Raw genomic sequence first — 8774 nt, forward strand, 5'->3', positions numbered from 1 at the left:
ACACACACACACACACAACATGGACCCCTCTGGGCCTCTAATCCACAGGTCTCAAGTCTGACCCATCGTCCTTGGCGAGCACTCAGGAACTTCAGGATGAGCTGGCTCCAAGGCAGAGCCAGGGCAGTCACAGCTCAGAGGTTGGGTTCTGCGGACCCAGGGTGGGGGTGGGGCATGGGGATCAGCAGGCCGGGTAAACAGCACACAGGATGGGCACAGGAGAGAGACAGGCCCAACATCTTAGAGATTCCTCCATAACCTGCTTTCATGGTAGAGGAAGTCAGGACCAAAGGTGGGCAAATCCATTCATTGATTGATTGATTGGTTGATTCATTCATTCATTCATTCATTCTATAAACACGGACCCCACACCAATGGTGCATCAGGCACAATTCCACATATTGGGGATAGGGCATGGGTGACATTCAATTCTCTGTCCCCAGGAAGCTCCTCCTCAGGTGGGGGAGACATAAACATGCCAACACACAACGAAACTCACTGCCAAGTGCATGCAGACTCACAGCGACCCTATCAGACAGGGTAGAACTGCCCCTGTGGATTTCCCATACTTTTAACTCTCTCTGGGAGTAGAAAGCCCCATCTTTCTCCTAAGGAGCGGCTGGCTGGTGGTTTCAAACTGATGAGCTTGCAGTTAGCAGTCCAATACATAACCACTACCCTACTAGGGCTCCCCACAGGGACACGGACAGAATCAAGCGTGAGTTGGTAATAGGAGCTAATAAAGAAAATGAAAGAGCATGGTGTGGGAGGGGGAGCAGTAAGGAGAACGTGCCTGGGGAGCGCAGTGCTCAGCCAGGAGGCTGGGGTCCCTGGAGGAGACTAGAGAGGTGGGAGGTCAAAACAGCAGTGGCCACAGCCAGTGGAGGCACCCTATAGAACAGCAGGATCCTATAGAACAGGGGTTCTCAATCTGTGGGAGTCAAACGACCCTTTCACGGGAGCCTCCCAATCCGTAACAGTAGCAAAATCCCAGTGATGAAGTAGCAACGAAAATAATGTTATGGTTGGGGGGTCACCACAACATGAGGGACTGTAGGAAAGGGTGGAAGCATTAGGAAGGTTCAGAACCACTGCTCTAGAAGCTTAAAGTTGTTACTGTTATTATCCCCAAGTTACAGATGAGAAAACTGCTGCTCAAGGGGGTTGCCTGGCTTGCCTCCGGTGCTGCGTTTCTTCCCGCATATCAAGCCGGTCTATCAGGGTCTGCCTCACCCCAGGAAGATGGGTGCAGGACAACCCACTTGGCAACCCTTCTGCTCCGGACAATGAGCCAGCTCCTCTGGGCCTCAGTTTCCTCACCTGAAAGTGGGCAGGCGGTGTGGGTCTGCACCATCAGGCCCTTCCCTGATCTGGGTGCTATGCAAAGATGGTATCCCAAGCTAAGCTGCTCCCCCAGGCTTCAGAATTAAGGGGGGCATGGGGCCGTGGGTGGCAGCTACACGCTCAAGGGAAAACATAAAAGAGCTGGGAAGTGGGTGGGTGGGGCTGGGGTGGCGTGAGGGCAGCCTGAGCAGGTGAACTAGAATGGGAGTAGAGCTGTCACCTCCCAGCTGACCTCATAGGAGGGGCACTGAACTGGGAGCAGCGGAGCTTGGGCTTCAGGCTCCACCCGCAGGGTACACGGCTTAGCCCTGCCAGGTCCTGGGGGACTTGGAGGTGTCCGTTATTTTCTCTCAGCCTCGGCACTCTTTTAAGAACCAAGTTGGAGCACACCAGCCTGTGTGATCACGAGGTGTCGATGGGATCAGGTACTAGGCATAAAAGAACAAAAAATCACGTAATTGTGAATGACGGAAGTGCGGAGTGGGACCCAAAGCCCATCTATAGGCAGCTGGGCATCCCCTTACAGAAGGGTCGCGGGGAGGAGATGAGCCAGTCAGGGTGCAGTATAGCACCGTTGAGATATACAACTTTCCTCTAGATCTTTAATGCTTCTCCCCCCGCCCCCACTATCATGATCCCAATTTGACCTTATAAATCTGGCTAGACCCTAAGATGTACACTGGTACAGACAGGAACTGGGAACACAGGGAATCCAGGACAGATGTTCCCTTCAGGACCAGTGGTGAGAGTGGCGATATCAGGAGGGTGGAGGGAAGGTGGGGTAGAAAGGGGCAACCGATCACAAGGATCTACATATAATCCCCTCCCTGTGGGGTGGACAACAGTAAAGTGGGTGAAGGGAGACGTCGGACAGTGTAAGACATGACAAAATAATAATGATTTATAAATTATTAAGGGTTCGGGAGGGAGTGGGTGGGGAGGGAGGGGGAAAATTGAGGAGCTGATACCAAGGGCTCAGTAGAAAGAAAATGTTTTGAGAATGATGATGGCAACAATTATACAAATGTGCTTGACCCACAATGGATGTCTGTATGGATTGTGATAAGAGTTGTATGAGGCCCCAATAAAATAATTTAAGAAACAAAAACAGAACCAAGTTGGACTGCTAGCCACAAGGTCAGCAGTGCGAAACCCCTAGCCGCTCGTGGGAGAAGGGTGAGGCTTTCTACTCCCATGAAGAGTCACCGTCTCAGAAACCCGGGAGGCAGCTGCGTCGACTCGAGGCGGTGAGACCCTCGGCACTTGCACCTGCCTGCTTCCTCCCGGGGTTGTAAGCAGCCAAGCGGGTCCATCGTATTCTCACTGACTCCTGGTGGCCCTGGTGCATGGAGGGCTTTTGGGGTGATGACACAGTTAGAGGGGTTTTCATAATTCATGTGGGTCCCCAGAGGGGCAGGAAGTTAGAAATAGGTGTGGGCACAGGGTGGGGGGGTGCTGTTTTCTATGGTTAAAACCAAAACCTGCTGCCGCTGCCGCCAAACAAACCCCACTGCATGGAGCGAGTCCCGACCCGTCCGTGCACGCCAGAGCAGATCTGGGCTACACTGGGTTCTCAATGGCTGTGCTTTTGTTTTGTTTCCCGCAATCTCCAGGACTTTCCTCCGAGGTACCTCAGGGTGGTCTCAAACTGCCATATCTTTCAGTAGCAACCGCTCAGTGTCTGCTGCCTGCACTCCCTGGCAACCCTGTTGACATCACACACGATCCTGAACACACGTGTGTCTCCGGGAAGCAGGTATGTGGTTGCATGAGCCCCCAAAGGCTAAGAGCTCCTGAGCTTCTCCAGATAAATAGAAAGGGCTGTGCTTGCCAGGCGTGTGGCCACGGTCACAAGTCCTGAGATGTGTGTCCTCGGCACGAAGGTCCCTGGTGACAACAACCTCCCCACCCCCACCCCCACCCCCAACGCCTCTCACAACTATATTCTGCCAAAGAGCATCCGCAGGCCTCAAACCGGGACAGCTCAAGTCTCATGAGGGAAACTGCCACAGTAGGAGCCAGGTCAGTCCAAGCACTTTCTTTGACAGGCGCCAAACAAGCAAACGAAAATCCACTGTTGATGAGTTGATTCTGACTCCTGGCCAACCTGCGCGTGCAGAGCAAAATGCTCCGTGGAGCTTCCAGGGCTGTGACTTTTCACAAGGACACTGCCAGGCTTTTCTGCTGAACCCTCTGGAGGCGCTGGGGAGCCAGCCACCAACCTGCCAGATAGTTGCGTGCTGAACTCCTGGCACCATCTTGGGGGGCGCCATTCCAGCACAACCTTGTACTAAGAATGAAGATCACCCCAGGGTATAGATCAGGGGTCCTCAAACTTTGTAAACAGAGGGCCAGTTCACTGGCCCTCAGACCCTTGGAGGGCCAGATTATAGTTTTAAAAAAAAACAAAAAACTATGAACAAATGCCTATGCACACTTACACATATCTTATTTTGAAGTATAAAAACAAAACGGGGCAAAAACCCCTGGCGGGCTGGATAAATGTCCTCGGTGGGCTGCATGTTTGAGGACCCCTGGTATAAGTGAAGAAGCCGAGCCCCGGGCAGTCCTACAGGGCAGACTGGCTCTGGGGGCTGGAGGAGCTCTCAGGGAATTGGGCAACCCTGGCACCACTGACTTCCTGTTTGTCCTCTTCCCAGATGAAGACCCTGTGGGTTCCCAAGCCAGCGGCCCTCGTTCCTTCTCCTATTTATAAATAGACAGCGAGAGAGAGGAAGGAAAAGAAGGGCAGGCCCAGGACAGGAGGAAGAGGTGTTACCCCCAAACCGTGCCATTTGAAAGGGCCAAGATTGTGGCCACCATGCGGCTTTTCTTCCCACCACCAGACAGCGTTCTTTGGGGGTATTCAAGGTTTTTAGATTTTTCTGGAGACCCATCTCGGATGCCAGTGCCTTGGGAAAGGGTCACACTCATAGACCCTCCCGGAGCACCCCTGTGCAGAGGTCCGCTAGCTGCCAGCTACGAGCAGGGGGAGGTCAGAGCGGGAACGAAGAAAGGCTTTGGGCTTCGGAGGAAGAGCCCCAAGCCACCGCCACGGAGTAGATTCCAACTCGTAGCCAACCGAGGTAGGGTTCCCGAGACTGGGAATCTCGAAGTAGGGTTCCCGAGACTGAGAATCTCGAGGTAGGGTTCCCGAGACTGGGAATCTCCACCACAGCAGACAGCCTCATCCTTCTCCCTCAGCCTGGCTGGTGGGTCTGAACCACCAACCTTGCAGTTAGCAACAGCGCCACGAAGGCTCCTTTAACCACCCTACACGTCTCTTGCTTGTTTGTTTCAAAGAGGGTACTGACTTATCTTAAACTTTCGCGGGGAGGCTTGGGAAAACAGGAGGCCTGTGGACGCAGTGGGGTATGCTTTGGGCTGCGGAGCACCAGGTCCAGCAGTTTGAAGCCACCAGCTGACCCTTTGGATAACTAGGATGTGTTCTATTGCGGTACAGAGCTACAGCCCAGCACCCCAAGGGGCAGTTCTACTCCGTCCTGCAGGGTCACCGGGAGTTGGACTGACTCAATGGCAATGAGCTTTTTCTTTTTTAATTTTCTTTTTTTTTTAATTAATCATTTTATCGGTGGGGTCTTAAAAATCTTATGACGATCCATCATTCAACTGTATTAATCACACTTGTACATATGTTGCCATCAACATTTCCAAAGCATTTTCTTTCTACCTGAGCCCTGGGTATCAGCTCCTCTTTTTGGCCCTCCCACCCTCGTGAATCCTTGATCCATGATCTACTAGTGTTGCTATTTCATGTCTTGCCCTGCCCGTTGGCTCCCTTCGTCCACGTTTCTGTTATTGGTCTCCCAGGCAATGAGCTTTGGGGAGTGTGACAACACACAGCATGCTCTGGCCACCGTTGGGTGGCCCTGAGGCCCAAGCTGAGCCTTCATTTCAGCCCTGCCAGTTTCCAGCCTCGGTTTTGCCATCCATCAAATGGGGACAAAAACAGTGCCCACTTCGGAAGGCCATTATGAGTCATTGAGCCAATTGCGTCAAGTGCTCCGTGTTGTCCCCAGCCCATAGCCAGCGCTCAGTTTCTGTGACTCATCGCTCTCCGTGCAGCCCCGGCCCTGGCCCACAGCAGGTGCCTAAGAGATGCTGACTTGTTCAACAGAAGCAAGCTGTGTGTTTCCAGCTTGTCCAGGCTGACATGAATGAGAACAGGGCAGGAAGTGGGCTTAGAGAGAGAGTGGGCGGGCCTCCCCGGGGCGGTGGGGAGACTGACTTTCAAGTAGAGCCTGTCTCCATGTTGAGGGGACAGTAGCGGGAGACATGAGACAAAAGGCACACGTACTACTGAAAGCACAACTGGTGAGCTGCTCGGTAAACCTCCACCGATTGTCAATAAAAAATGTGTCCTGGTATTTTTTTGTTTTGTTTCTTGGTTCAAAATGTGCTTGCTGCCTATCGTGTTTTACAGCTGAGTTCAGGAGCAGAATACAGTCTAATGAGTTCACTGTCCTGACATGTCGTGATGGTCTGTGATCTATACTTACTTGAAATGAAATACAAATGCAATTTCTCTTTTATAAATTAAAAAAAAAGTTTTCTAAAGAGTCTATTACAAATCCTAACAAAGATTTTGCTCCAGCTAGGATGGTCCATCCTTGGTGCCCTGCCATCCCTGCCCCCATAGCTTTCTCCACCACATCATTCCTGACCCGGGAGCCACTTGTCCCAGGCCTGCTCACCCTGCAGGGCCTGGCACTGCAGAAGACCCTTGAGTGGCATTGCCCCAGGGGGGTAGGGTGGGATCAGAAGATCTACTGGTCAGAAGGGAGACCAGGAAGGATGAGGGTGGAGGCCAAGTGGCCTGGCCAGGGTGGGAGGAAGGTGAAGGGTTAGGGTTGAGGAGAATGCTATGTGTGTGAGGGGGTGGGGTTCACGTCATGACTGTAGAGGCTGAGATTCCAGGGGAGCAGCAAACTGAAGGCCAATGACAGGGTCATCAGGAAGACTGCACGTTATAGATGGACATCCAAGCTATAGGTCAGCAGCTGGGGGAACAAGCGCCCGGGGCATCCAGGGAGTCCCAGGAGTCCCCCTATCAAAGGCACAGTTTTGGGAGTCCTTTCTCGGCCAGGCACTGTCCAGTCCAGAGCTGGGCCAGACTTGGGCCTTCAGAGTCAGGACTACCCGGGCGCTAAAGCTGTACTTGGACCCTAATCTTGCACAAAGTCACCAACTCCTTCCACAGCCTTTCAATCTGAAACAAGTAGCCAGAGGCTTCTAAAGCAGGAGTGAGGTGGGGAGGTCTGCACTAATCACTAACCGTTACAGATGCGGCCCCTGGCATTCCCTCAGCAGAAGGGCCCTGGCCAAGGCCTCCCCGAGTCAGAGGGGCTCAGACGCCTCTGACCCCAGACTCACAGCACCCAATGGCCTGTCCACCCCGGCAGATTCTGACACACCCTGGTAAGGCATTTGAACACCACCACCACCATGGACAGCTCAAAAGACACATACACACATGGTCGGTGTGTCCCCAAGTCCCTTCCCCCTCCAGCTCATTCCCCCCTAGCCCCCAGCCCACTCATTCCCTGAATGGAGGGCCATACATGGGCCATACCCGGTGCAGGGCCAAGTTCACTGAGCCAGACGGGTGGGCCACTGTCTGGAGGGCAAAAGAAAACAGACAAAAGCCCCTGGGGATTTCTGCCCATCGCAGGTCAGCCCTGGGCCACCACACCACAAGGGCACAGAAAGGGGGCTTGCTGGGCCTCTCAAGGACAGCCAGCTCCACCCAGGACCCTGCCCATCAGTTTCCCCGACAGGATGTACCCACTAGTGTCTACTACCTCCTGTGGGCGGTGGCGGTCCTGTGAAGTGGGTCGCAGCCTCCTCTCTAAACACTCAGCCCTTGGTACTAGCGAGCTAGCTCATAACAGCCTTCTGATTCCAGGAACCCAGAGCTGGCCTGCCCATTTTGTCTGTCTCCCTCTGGGCTCCTCTGTAAGCAGGCTCAGAGAGGGAGGGCTGCTTGCCAGCAGACCGGCTGGAAGTGTCAAGTTCCCGGGACTCTACTCTGCTGTCCCCAGAAGGGCTCATCTGTCCCTAGGGAAGTGGGGAAGTGCCAAGTTGCTATGGGGTGTTAACTCTTTCAGGCCCCTTGGCTCACAGCCCAGTGCCTAAACCACAGTGCTGTCCACAGCATGGGTAACATGACGACATACAGTGGTGGAAAAAGATTGTGAGCCCCAGAAGTATGGGTCCCAGGCTCCGAGCCCCAGCCGGGCAGAGAGAGCCAAGCACACTGAGCTCTGGGCTCTAAAAGAGGAAGCAAGAGCGAGATTCGTGCGGAGGGGCGCGTCCCCACCACGGTATCGCGCGAGGCTGCCTGTTTGAGGAAAGAGCCCCTGCCTAGCTTCTACTAACCTGTGGGTTCCCAGACAGCTGGCCTTTCGCTGCATGCACCAGCATGGGCTTTCCCCAGTGGGGGCCCCAAAGCTCTGGGGTCTGAACTCGGAAAGGTGTTCACTAGGGACAAGGGACCAGGAGGCAGGAGAGCCATGCATCCTAATGGGCAGCCGGTGGACACTGTTGACGACATTGTTGACAACCACTGACGACCCTTTGTCAGGCCACTCTAAGCTAATAAAACTCACTGCCAGCCAGTCTACCGAGGCTCCTAGCAGCCCTAGAAGACAGGGTAGAACTGTAACTCTACTGGAGTAGAGAGCCTCGTCCGTCTTCCTCCGAGAGGCTGGTGGTTTCGAACTGCCAACCCTGTGGGAAGCAGTCCAACACACAACCCGACCAGAATTCCTTTCAAAGCGAATACTTCCCAACATCCCAGGGACAGTATTGGAACCTCCAATGAGGGATTCTCAGGCTCAGGGAGGTTACGGAACCTGAGCAGGATCACACAGCAAGCCGGTGTCAGTGCCCGGATGCGAACTCTGGTCTCTTGGCACCCAACCCAGTGCCCCTTCCCCTCGGAAGTCACCTGGAGACTGAGGGGTGGAAGCCAAGACAGGCAGATGTCTCCAGAGGTTCCCATCTTCAGGGTCAGGAGCATCTCAGAGGTTAGAAATGAAAGAAATGTTAGAGAGCGTCTGTTAGAGAGCGTCTGTTAGAGAGCGTCTATTAGAGAGCGTCTGTTAGAGGGCGTCTGTTAGAGAGCGTCTGTTAGAGAGCGTCTGTTCTGCAGGTGGGGAAACTGAGGCTAGCTGCATCCTCTTCACAGAGAAACCATGAGACCCTCCATACGATACCGGATGCACCCCTTGTTCACTCCCAAATGACGTCTGGTACCTGCCACTCACTGAAGGCGGCAGGAGGGGTAGGGGGGGCGATTTTCTGGCCCCACCACCGTGGCCACCAGCTGGGCTCCACAGGCCAGCCAGTCAGGGGGTGCTGGGAGAGCCCAGGGACAGGGAACAGGAAGCCCAGCTGGGGAGAAGTGG

The sequence above is a fragment of the Echinops telfairi genome, unplaced genomic scaffold (assembly GCF_000313985.2).
Source record: "Echinops telfairi isolate 266 unplaced genomic scaffold, ASM31398v2 ScPeMD7_7457;HRSCAF=8495, whole genome shotgun sequence".
Classification (NCBI taxonomy): domain Eukaryota; kingdom Metazoa; phylum Chordata; class Mammalia; order Afrosoricida; family Tenrecidae; genus Echinops; species Echinops telfairi.